The following is a 13455-nucleotide window of genomic DNA, read 5'->3' as shown; positions in this document are numbered from 1 at the left end:
AGATCTCACATTCAAACAAATAAATGTCATAAGTAAGATACATGGCATGGCCATAGTTAAAAAGAAATGCATAGCCAGGATCCCTACATGATTAAAACCTTATAGCATTTTGATTTAGCCTCTACCAAGCTTATGGCCAAGATCTAGTATACACATACTAATTAGTGTGCCATGTTCCAAACCTTGCTACTATATAGCCTCATGGTTGGCTAAATAAATATGGATTTTTTGGTCTTTTAGACATGGGTGTATTATTTCTTCCTCTCCCTTACCCTCTGGCGGCCACATGGTATAGTGGCACCAAAAGTGAGGTTTGGGACATTACTATTTTGAACTTGTAAGTTGAAAACCACTAAACCTTAGAAATATTAAAAAATTTGAAGAATGTGCTCCCATTCTCATGAAACCATTCGTGTTGTAACTGTCTCTGCTAGCTTGTCTCTATCACGACTCTCTCTTTCTCTCTCTCTCTCTCTCTCTCTCTCTCTCTCTCTCCCCCCCTCTCCCTCAACCTCTCTCTTTCTTGATCTAGTAGAGGCTTGTGTTTTGCTTATGACAGAGACAAGTGTACATGCATTGATAGAGATGACTCCGTGTTGCATGAAGCGAGAAGATTCATGGAGTGCAATTGACATTGGGTTCTTGCATACATTTTTCAACAAGTTGAGCTTCACAAAAACAGAGGGCATTGAAAACTAGAGTTTTTGGCAAAGATTACTCCTCTCATAAATTAGATTTAGTGCAGAAAGGGAGACCTGAACTATGTTTGCGACGATGTTCTAGTGCTAATGCAACAAATCAATGATCAACTATTGTCATTCTTCTTGCTTGCTGCTCGTTTGGGCACCAAAGCTACCCAAGGTAAATCGCACATAGGGTAGCACTGGACCAACGATGCATGTGTAACCTTAGTAACACTTTCCATCTAAGCAACAACCTTGGCCTTCTTATTGAGGTAGGAGAAATCCTCTGGATGAACATTGGATAACAAGCTTAGTCCTGACCAGTTTTGTTAATAGAATTGTGATACCAAAGCGAACTAATTCTGCCAATAGCAAGATGCTTGCGAAGTAGATATCCATGAACTACAAGGAGGAGATAAAGCCCCCGAGCACCACTGTCGAGGCCGAAGAGAGAGCGCAAAGCCTCAAAAATCATTTGAGATTCAATAATTGTTATTGCATAACCATGTGGGTTAGCAACAGTGAATCTGAGGGGTGTGTGAGGGTAGGTTAGCCGCAAGAATTGGCGGTTCAGATCTCTAAACGGTTGAGTCTTCAACGGCCGCTTTCCTAACTATCAGATGGTTCTGTACGCATGCTATTACTAGCATTCCGATGTTATTCTATAAACAATTGTTGTGCGAGCTCTTGCTCCGGAATACATTGATCTTCGGTGTTCTATCTCTATTGTATTATCTGTATTCTGTTTTCATAGATATTGCACGTGTCGTTTATCTCTGTTTCCCGTAGCGTCTGCGTGTAGTTATGATGTTACACATTGGCAATCATGATGCACATTCTTACCATCACACAAGGGATTCGTGATCTGGTGATTGATTGGCTTCCAACAAGGTGTTTTGGGTGCGCTCATGTCATCTACTCCTTGCCCCATCATTGCGGAGGCACTTCACATGGAGGATTGCATGCAATTGCACTCACTCCGGCGAAGATTCGGGAGGAAATTGCTACGGTAAGGAGGCACATCCGTGGATTTCTAGATGAACTCCATCGGATGCAATTTGATCCCTAGCACCCCGCTTATGATCGAGCGAGTGCAAAAATCTCAGTGAAGAACCTCATCCGGTATTGTGGTAGCGAATTTTGTGGTTGTTATCTTCCCAGTAGGCATGCATGCGCACATGCTCGCAAGGACCTCCTGATCCCTTGACAACAACGAGGTGGCTACTATGGCATAACAATGATCCTGAGCATGGAGACGTCATTCCGCAAGGAGCTCCAAGAGGAGTCGATTCGCATCAGAGTCCGCTTGCTCAGTCAGTTTCATTGCCAAGGCTATGGGTGCAGGTCTCGCTTGATGGGACGATGGGTGCTGAGTGCATCTTAGTCTCCAACAGCGATTTCGACAGCTTCTCGTAATCTCTTCAGTCAAGGAAGGCTATCTCGAGGAGGAGGAGCACCAAACGTTGGAGGCGTTGTGATGGCGGCGGGCCAAGTCAAGTATGCCAAGTTTCCGAGGCAAAAGTCGGATGACCCTGATGCTCATGTCTGACAATTTGAGAAGGTGTATGTGGTCAACAATCTGGCACCTGTGGCATCACTCCAACAAGAGGTGGTTGTTGGGTCAACTTTAGTGAGCAAGGCTGCATGTGTGACGAGAGTGGGAGAGAGGTAAGTAGTCTCACTTGCAGCTTTCTCACATACACAATGGGGGAATACACACAAAGGTGGAGGCTAAAAACAGTTTTCCTCTTCTTAGTTGTGAAAGCCAATAGAACTCTCTCTCTGAGTACAAAAGGAATAGATGAACCCTATATGTGGGTCTCAAACCAAACTTAGCTAACCTAGGTGGCATACTAAATGAGCCACTAACTAGAGTACATAAAGATAGCTGTCATGCAAGTATTATTCATGGGCGGTGTACCAACCGCATCTGCAGCTAACAAGTCGGTGACATAAATGCACAATGGTCACCGTGGCATATCACGAGTGGAGCTCCATATCTCAACACTCCCCCTTGAGCTCAATCCCAATTCCTGCACACAAAGCAGGTCTTTGAACTTGCACAACTTCTCTGCACCCAATGCCTTCGTGAATATGTCAGCTACCTGATCCTCTGTGCTGACATAAACGAGATCAATAAGACCTACTAGAACCTTCTCCCACACATAGTGATAATGCACCTCAATGTGCTTTGTTCTAGCATGATAGATTGGGTTATTTGCCAAGTGTATACTGCTCATGTTGTCACAATAAATGAAAACTGGCCCATGATGCATATCATAAAGTAGCTTATGCAACCAAGCTGCCTCACATGCAGCCATTGATGTACCCATGTATTCAGCCTCTGTGCTTGACAAGGCAACTCTAGGCTATTTCTTGTTGCTCCAAGTGACTGCAGCACTCCCAAAAGAAAACACATATCCACTGATAGATCGTCTATAAGAAATACTTCCAGCCCAATCAACATCAGTGTATCCATGCAACTGTATCGGAACCCCAGTCTCATAAAATAGTCCATACTGCAATGTGGACTTCACATACCTCAGTATGCGTCTAGCCGCATCCAAATGCAGTTTCCTTGGAGCCTGCATAAACTGACTTACCAACCCAATAGCATAGCTCAAATCTGGCCTGGTAATAGTCATATAAATCAAACTTCCTACTATGCATCTGTACATAGTTAGTCTTCCAGAAGCTCACCTGCATCCGCGCTCAGCTTCACATTCTATTCCAAAGGAACTAAAATAGGCTTACAGCCTGTCATTCCATATTTGGATAGCATGTCCAATCCATACTGCCTCTGCAAGAGCCATATCCCACTTGTGGATCTAATCACCTCAATGCCCAAGAAATAACGCAGCTCTCCCAAATACTTCATCTTAAACTTCTGCTTCAATAGCATTTTCACATGAAGGATATCTTCATCACTATCACCTATGATGATCAAATCATCAACATAAATGACAAGCCGCATAATACCTTTCTCTATTTTTCTCACATAAAGTGAGAAATCTGCCGTGGAAATTTGAAAGCTAATAGTGACAAGATACTGTCCTATCTTGTCATACCATGCTTTGGGTGCTTGTTGCTTCAAGCCATATAAGGCTTTCTTCAATCTGCAAACAAACTTAGGATGAACAACATGCACATAACCTAGTGGCTACTCCATATAGACCTCTTCTTGCAAATCACCATGCAAGAAGGAATTCTTTACATTTATCTGATGTAAAGACCATCCCTTTGATGTAGCCATAGCAATGACTGCTCTTACAGTTGCCATCCTTGCAACCGGACTGAATGTTTCTTCATAATCAATGCCATATGTCTGTGCATACCCCTTGACAACTAATCTTGCCTTGTATCTGCTCACAGAACCATCTACATTGTGCTTCACCGTATAGACCCACTTGCAGCCAATTGTATTCTTTTCTTTAGGCAAAGGCACCAATTCCCATGTAGCGTTTGCTTCCAAGGCATCCATTTCTTCATCCATGGCTTTCTCCCATTTTTCTTTTCCCATGGCTCGCTCAAAAGAAGTGGGTTCTGGTTCATGTATCACTTTAACCATATAGGCATAGTGACTGGCTGTAAATCCATCATATTTCAGCCTATCCATAGGATACTTAACTCTGGTAGACCTGCGCAAAATAGGCTCACTACCAGGTGCTCTCAAAGCATCCCTTATCTTCCTTACTCCAGGTGTAACAACAGAAGGAATACCCAACTCATCATCAAGGCTCTGTTCTGAGCCATTGGATTCACCATCCACATAAGAGACTTGCATTCACATCAATCATGGGCTGATCTACTTTCTCTTTTCCCTTTCGTGATACTTGTATACCACTATCTGCATTGCTTTGAGGAGATTCTCCTGATCTCAATCTGCCTGTCCATGGTAAAGTATGTGAACCACTGCTGGAGGACACTATAGTTACATTTGGCAAAGAACCCAGTCTTTCATGCCAGAACAAAGCACATTGAGGTGCATTATCACTATGTGCGGGAGAAGGTTTTACTAGGTCTTATTGATCTAGTTTATGTCAGCACAGAGGATCAGGTAGCTGACATCTTCACGAAAGCATTGGGCGCAAAGAAGCTGCGCAAGTTCAGAGACCTGCTTGGTGTGCAGGAATTGGGATTGAGCTCGAGGGGGAGTGTTGAGATATCGAGCTCCACTCGCGATATGCCAGGGTGACCGTTGTGTATTTATGTCACCGACTTGTTAGCTGGAGATGCGGTTGGTACACCGCTCACGAATAATAGCTGGATGATAGCTATCCTTATCTACACTAGTTCGTGGCTCAGTTAGTATGCCACCTTAGTTAGTTGAGTTTGGTTTGAGACCCACATATAGGGTTCTTCTATTTCTTTGTACTAGAGTTCTTTTGGCTTTTACAACTAAGAAGAGGAAAACTGTTTTCAGCCTCCACCTTTGTGTGTATTCCCCCATTTGTGCATGTGAGAAAGCCGCAAGTGAGACTCCTTCCCTCTCTCCCACTATCTTCACATCATCGACTAAAGAAGAACAAAATTACCTAAAGAAGAAAAAATCTTTAAGCAAATCTTCTAAGTAAAAGATTTATAGGGCCAGAGAAAAGATTCATAGGGCCACGTGTGTAAGGATAACCTAATAGAAAGGAGAATTCATGGACGAGGGCATGTAGGGGGAGCATGCTCAAGGAATCACAATAGTTCAAAAGAGCCTTAGCGATCAAGATAGAAGTACAAAGAGTAGGAGCATATGTTTAAAGAATGAGGTAAGGGAGGCGTTACAAGAGATTCCGGGTAATAAGTCAAATGAAAAACACTTTAAAACTGAAAGTTTACTACAATAAAGGCCTGGGGAAACAAAAAAAGGGGAGGGGGGGAAAGGGGAGGGGGGGGGAAGCCTAAAAATAAATCATTAAGAAAATCTTTTAAGTAACCTAAAACTCTCAAGGGCATCATCAACTAAAGAAGAACAAAATTACCTAAAGAAGAAAAAAATCTTTAAGCAAATCTTCTAAGTAAGCCCCCAACAAGTTGAGAGTACTCTACTCTGAAAATACTGAGGCCTTCATCAACATCTAGGGGGAACCCATACAGCACAACCATAAAGAGGCCCTCTATGAGCATGCCATCTAAGGTGGTGACATGCAGATGTGTGGGGAATCGACTGTGGGAATGAAGGGTCTCCACTAGTGCTAGCATTTCTACTCTAGGTGAGTGCAATGCAATCACCTTATATAAGAAGTCAGATAACATTGGGATCACAGAGCATCGAGGGGGGGGGGTGGTAGTAGGCATGCTGAAGATGAGTAGGTGAGCAGCAGATGAGCAGGGGGGCAGATGAGTGACGAGAGTTGGAGGAGGGACCGTGGAGCAAGTAGAGCAGGGCCAGAAAAGAGCTAGAGGAGGGGTGTGGAGCAAAGTAGCAGAGAATGGATGGATCAGAGGGGGGTTTCCATTTTTCGAGCAAAAATCTCCGAGCGACAAGCGGACAAAAGGTGGGAGGTGTCAAAATATATAGGCTCAAGTCATTTTTGGGAAGCACAAAATTCCAAATTATTTCAAGGAATATGTTAGTAAATCTGAAATATTTATGAATAGAGATAGATATAAATAAATCTTTATATAATATTCATATATAATGTCCAAATGGTGACTTATTTTATGACTTTCAAATATTTTTTCTTTTTCTTTCACCATTGGTTGGATCATAAAATTTTGACCAAATATACTCTTTACAGCTCCTCAGGATGAGCTAAGAAAATATATAATGTCTTTTTAATAGACCCTCCAAGTGTATTTTGCTAGAGGAACATAGTTTGAAGAGCTTGCCCCAACACTATTCCACTGGTGGAATACCCTTGGAGAGCCTACAAAGAATGGGTCATAACTTTTGCTCCTTGGCTCAGATTGAAGAGGTATAAAAAGGAAAATTATTCAAATTTTCATGATCTATGCAATGGTAGGCTTAAAATTATAAAATTTATAGGTATAAAAGAGATAAATTGGCAAGGACCCATGGAGAGAGCCAAAGTTCAGTAGGATCCCTGGCAACCTTTTCTTCTCATTCGGCTAGTGGCAACATGAAGGATTGCTTGAGAGGCTGGATTGCTTCTACATCGAGGACTAGGCGATACATAGATGCGGCTCTACAAGGATTCTAGCAAGTAGTTGAGCTTTTCCTTGTTTTGTTCGATGACAGAGACTCCGTATTGACTTGTAGAGGCAACTATTGCTTGCTTTTGGTGTCCACTTCACTTCACGAGCTTGGAAACACCTTCATTCTTGAATCTGGGATCATTTCATTGGATTTTTGACTCACTGTGTCAATTCCTACGTTTTTCTGCCCGGGTGTTGGAACTCAAGTTTGGAGTAACCATTTGCAAATCTGTCAGTTCCAGTGGACTCAAAGGTCCTAAAACTTCTATGTTGCTCATCATTTGCACTCCGGTGGAGTTTACAAACAGCTCTGTTTCCAAAAACGTTTTTTAGTCCGTGTGTTGGACCCAGTGATTGAGACCACAGTTTCCAGCAAAGGAGGGCTTCTGCTCACATAGTCAATATGACCTTGATAGCTGAGATTATTGTAGAAGTAAAGGAGCCTGCGAGTTTGGAGGAAGCACTTGTAGATCGAGATTGGAAAAACGCTATGCAAGTGGAATATGATAGCATCATGAAGAATGAAACTTGGGAGCTAGTAGATCGACCACCTAACAGAAAGGTTATTGGCACCAAGTGGGTTTAGAAGGTAAAGTACAAGGCCAATGGGACTTTGGAAAAGTATAAAGAAAGATTGGTTGCACAAGGATTTTTGCAAGTTGAAGGGTTTGATTTTCAAGAATCTTTTGGTCCGACTGCTAGAATGACTACTATTTGCACAGTACTATCGGTGGCTACTGTGATGCCAAAATTTGATATTTTTTAATTTTGGCATCGATATTGTTTTCTTCTATGTTTGATAAGAGTTTGAGTATCAAGTGATAGCCTAGCGGCTCTCTTATTTCTATTTTCTAAGATATTGTATGGGATTGAGAGGATGAGTGGAATTGATCATTGTAAATACCATGTGTATGAATGATAAATACCTTGGTATGGGGTGAGAGATATTTGTGTATGAGATATTATAAGGTTTTTAGAAAACAGGAAGAGTGAGTCATATAAAGAGGTGGGCTCATGTCTATGTGTTCCAATAATATAAGAGAGGCCACATGCCAAGCATGTGGAAGGCATGTGGAGGAGTGTGGAGTCAAGAGGAATCCTTCTAGAATTCCTATGTGGAATAAGCAGGATGTGGACATATGGAAAAGAGAGGGTCTCTATGGGCTCCATGTGGGGAGACTCTTGACTTTCTCAATATTTTAAGAGTCTTGAGCATCTTTTGATGAGATACATGGCAAGAGTAGCCAAAAAGGACATGGATGGTGACATATGGGCTTATGTGATTGATGGGGAAAGGAATCTACAGGCAACAATTGTAAATGGGTGAAGGAGGGTGACAAAATCTCTATAAAAGGAGCCCTCCTCTCCCTTGTTCATCATCTCTTCCACCATTAGGCCTCATGTTGATGTAGCTCTAGTCTCCTTAATCCTCTTCCATGAGCCTTCTCTCCCTCTTGTAGATATTCTCTTATGTAGACTCTTGAGTCCATCTCTCTCTAGTTTATTCTCTCTCTATGATAGTCTTGGAGCTTTCGCTCCCTCTTGTACATATGAAACCTCTTCTTCTCCCTTGTGTTTCTAGTATTTTGAGTTGCATTAGAGTGGAGTCTCACTCTATTGGTAATGAAGGTCACTTCAGGTTCTCTCTCTTGAATGTCTCTTCCCTTTTTTCCATTGCTTTCTTTTCCAAAGTGCTCAAAAGTGTTGTCTATTTGGCTGCTCATTGTGCATACATGGTTTATCTATTTCCCAAGCCACAAAAGGGGCTCTTTCTTCCCTCCTAGGTGACCTTATTGGACTTGGATCGTTGATGAAGTCTAAGCATGGAGGTAGTATTTTTCCAAGTCGGCACCAGTAGAAGGAGTAGGTGTTTTTCATGACAGTTTGAACCCCTATCAGTATTTTGCTCATAACTTTTCACTCGGTGGTCCGATTTGGACAAAACTTATATCAGCGTGAAGTCTCTTTAGGGAGCATCATCTTTGTATTCAGTTATTGTATTGGATGTCAAACCAAAAATCTATGACTCTCTGTGTGTGATTGTTTTTTTTTCAGACAATTTTTACCCCCATCCAGTAAACTACCCATATCTTTCCGACCGCTTCTTTGTTTCTTACAAAACTTATATCAGAGCGAAGCCATTTAAAGGCACATCTCAATATGTGTTTGAATATTTGCTTGAGTACATCACTTGGGATGTTACCATCTTCATTCTCATATAAGGGAGGATAGTATGGTGTGGTCTTTTGGTATAAAATCTTCTTTTAAATGTCCCTTTCCCAGTGATGAATATCTCTATCACTCAGTTTGAAAGTAACAAGAAGTGAAGAGGTGCGTGAATTTTATTACCCCCAACTTCATGTCACATCTTTTTGGTGGAGACACTGGGTACATTTGGTATTGGATTCATCCCACCTGCAAACCAGCTGACCCCCAGGCCCCAACAATAATAAGGGGCTCCCACACAATCACCTTTCTACCATCAGTGGTCTCATTGATAAACCTCATCTAACATGCAAGTCAGGATCCATGTAGTGTCTCAGGCTCACGAATGGCGTCTCCTCATATGGGGGCCTTACGAATTGAGCACCTTGGACCACTGCTAGTTACTAGGAGGGTGGGCATTGAGCATATCTAGCACCCCCGCTCAATGTCCACCCCTAAGTGAACTACCTTCTCAGCCCAATGCTGAGTCTCTGAAGATGACTATGAAGCTAATCCTTCCCGAGTGCTTTGGTGAAGATATCTGCTCCATTTTGCTCTGTTGGATAGTAGAACAATTCCACTATCCCATCCTTGATCAAATCATGCACATAGTGATATTGAATCTCTATATGTTTTATGCGTACATGAAACACTGGATTTTTAGCAATGGCCATGCAACTTTGATTGTCGCACCTTAGCACATTTTCCTCATCCTCTTGCACTCCCATGTGCCATAAGATCCTCCTCAGCCACACTGCTTCACAAGTAGCAAAACATGCTGCCTTGTACTCAATCTCAGTAGAAGACAATGTCACTGTTGGTTTACTGATCCAAGAGAAGATACCTGAACCTAAAGAGAAACAATATCTAGAAACTGATTTCCTGGAATCAACATCTCTAGCCCAATCTGAGTCACAATGATTGGCCAAGGAAGTTCTCGTATCATAGGTGATGCCAGAATCAAGAGTGCCCTTCACATACCTGAGCACCTGCATCCCTGCATTCCAATGATTCTCCTGGGGCTTATTAGAGAACCTACTCAAAACGCCAATAGAAAAATTGATGTTTGGTCTGGTGTTGCATAGATAGATGAGACTACCAACCAACTTCCTGTACCTCCCGATGTCTGCTGGTGGTGAGGCATCCTCCATAGACAACCTTGCATTTACCTCCATAGGTGTAGCTATCTCCTTGCACTCAGACATACCAAATGCCTTCAAGATCTCCCTTGCATATTCTGCTGAGAGATGAAGATTTTGCGTGGCTCTTGCCAAACTTCAATTCCCAAATAGTAGTGCATAAAGCCTAAGTCTGTCATCTCAAATTCAATGCTCAACACCTTTCTTGTCTATTAGATCATATCTTCATAGTCACCTATAATAAGGAGATCATCCACATATAGAACAATAATAGCAGATTTTCCACCTTTCCTGTACACATGTACACATACAAGTTAGCCTTTGAGGCACATCTTTTGAAGTTTAAGTTATGAAAAAATTTGTCTATACGTTGATACCATGCTCTTGGGGCCTGTTTCAGCCCGTACAGAGCCTTCTTCAGCTTACATACCTTGTTCTCAGAATGGGGGGCCTCAAACCTTGGTGGCTGAGCCACGTACACCTCCTCCTTGAGGTCACCATTCAAGAATGCTAATTTAACATCCATTTGATAAGCTGGCCACTTCTTATGAGCAGTGTGACATGAAGTTTGGTTCGGGGCGGAAGCCCCCGAGGCGATGGTATAGGGAATATTCCTTGAATCTTCCATGGATGACTAGTCGATTCCGCCCCCGAGGCGATGGTATAGGAAATATTCCTTGAATCTTCCATGGATGACTAGTCGATTCCACCGACTAGGTTGACTAGTTGGCTCCACTGACTAGGTTGAGTGGTCGGTTTTACCAACTACATTGATCCGACTACCGCCCTCATTGCTATAAAGAGGCAAACTCCCCAATCCATTGTATCAGATCAATTCAGATCAGATCAGATCTTCTAGCTAATAGCTCTTCACCTAGTATCTATCTAGATTGCCATCTAAGCTCCACTGTGGGAGCGCACGGGTGGACGAAGCCATCATCTGTACTAAATCAGTATTGAAGGAAAATTTTGTTCCTCTCCAGTATGCTGTGTACTCTCTATTCCTTATTCAGTTTCTTTTCCACTGCGCCGTGTAATTTAACAAAAGGATGTGTGATGATAAGTGATCAGGCGATGTTGGCCAGAGACTATGCTACACGAAGCACTGCAGAGATGTCGTGTGTCGAGCTATGTGGTGTTTAGAACAAATAGATTGCATCTCATTATTACACCAATGTGCCTTCATGACATTGAGAAAATTTCCCTCGAGAGCGTGGGTCCGTGCAAACTTCAAATATTCACCCTAGAGTGCATCGCGTCGCGACCCCAAATGTGTTGAGATATCGAGCTCCACTCATGATATGCCAAGGTGACCATTGTGCATTTATGTCACCGACTTGTTAGCTGCAGATGCGGTTGGTACACTGCCCATGAATAATAGCTAGATGACAGCTATCTTTATGTACTCTAGTTAGTGGCTCAGTTAGTATGCCACCTCGGTTAGCTGAGTTTGGTTTGAGACCCACATATAGGGTTCATCTATTCCTTTTGTACTTGAGAGAGAGTTTTTTGGCTTTCACAACTAAGAAGAGGAAAACTATTTTCAACCTCCACCTTCCCCCATTGTGTATGTGAGAAAGCTACAAGTGAGACTCCTTACCTCTCTCCTACTCTCCACATGGTATCAGAGCTCGATTCATGTGGTAAGGAGCTCAAGGAAGCAAACCAAGTTCGCAGTGTCTTAGTAAGAGGATTAGTGTTGCTTTCCTTTTTTGAGTTTGGGAGCAAATCTCTATAGGTAACACAGCCAAAAAGAGCAAGAGTGCACTGTCTCAAATTGAGACACCTTTTGCGGTGTGGCGAGAGGGTAGTATATGCTATGGGATAGGGCCAAGCCCTAGGTGACATTATATTTCTTGATTTGAGGCCGTTTCAGGGCCCATTTTGGTGGCAGAAGTTTTATGCAGGCACTCAAAAAAGTGGTCCATTTTGGCTGTGTGACCATTGTTCTGCAAGTCTGTGAAAAGTTGCGACAGAAATTGCATCGTATGCCTATGTGCAAAGATATTGGGAGTGACAGTATCATTATTATTGCCTGTTGATGAAAAATCGTCACTAAGAAGTGACTGTGTCGTCAAATACCACTTTCATCAGTTTTGCAGATTTGCCTTGTGAGGCAGAAGTTGTGTTTTTCTGCAATGATAGAATATTTTACAGTGTTCAACTTCCAAGCATGGAAGTTCAGAATGACGAATTTCCTTATGGGAAAAGGCTATTGGGAGTTCATTATAGGACATGAAGAAGAACCAGTTCTTCCTAATGTTCCCAATCAACAGGAAATGCAGGCATTTAAAGGCTGGCATGAGAGAGCCAAAAAAGTTATGTACTGGCTGTCTATCAGTATTTCAGATTTTATGATTATGCATATTCAAGATGCAAGCATGCCAAAGGAGGCGTGGGATACTTTGGCAAAAATGTACAGTACAAATACGCAAGCCAGGAAAATCCAGCTCAAGCAGGAGTTGCACAATGTGCAGAGAGAAAATATGAGCATCAATGACTACCACATGAAGGTGAAGAAAATTGCAGATGCACTTGCTTCCATTGGGTTGCCAGTGGAAGATGATGATTTAGTTTCTGTGACCTTGAATGGTCTAGGAAAGGATTATGCACAGTTCCGGACATCCATTTCCATCCGTGAAAAATTTCTTGATTTTGAGGAGTTGATTGCTCTTCTAATTTCTAAAGAGCAGAGAAATGGTGGTGCATCTTCTTCAGGAAGAACTTCAAAAGAAACTGTCTTCTACTCAAATCATGGAAGAGGTAGAGGTAGAGGTAGAGCAATCCGATCCGGAGGCCGTGGCAGAAATCAGAATATGCAGCAAATTCAAGAAAACCAGTCCTATGGAGGAGGACATGGTAACCTTAGAGGCAGGGGGAGCCAAAGAGGTCGTGGTGGATGGCAGAGAGGCCAAAATGCAAACAGCAATGTTGAATGCTACTATTGTGGTAAAATGGGTCATATGGCTAAAGACTGCTACAACAAGCAGAATGACATTATGAATGAAAAATTGCAGCAAGGCAATTATGCATCCTCTAGTAGACAGGGTGATGATAGAAATGAGCATTTGTTTATGGTGCAACACATGACCAATTTTGTGACAAGTGCAAAAGAAAGCAACGATGTGTGGTATGTTGACTCAGGTGCATCAAACCACATGACAGGTCATGCAGAATGGATGTAGGATGCAAGGAAAATGGAAAAACCAGGATTTGTGGAGACTGGTGATGATACTGCACATCCTATTGTGCAGATTGGTAAAATTCCTTTGTCTATGGAG

This window comes from Dipteris shenzhenensis, chromosome 7, assembly GCF_047967505.1.
Source record: "Dipteris shenzhenensis isolate YYH24624 ecotype China chromosome 7, Dip_SZ_1.0, whole genome shotgun sequence".
NCBI classification, from domain to species: domain Eukaryota; kingdom Viridiplantae; phylum Streptophyta; class Polypodiopsida; order Gleicheniales; family Dipteridaceae; genus Dipteris; species Dipteris shenzhenensis.
Note: the sequence above shows the minus strand (reverse complement) of the source record.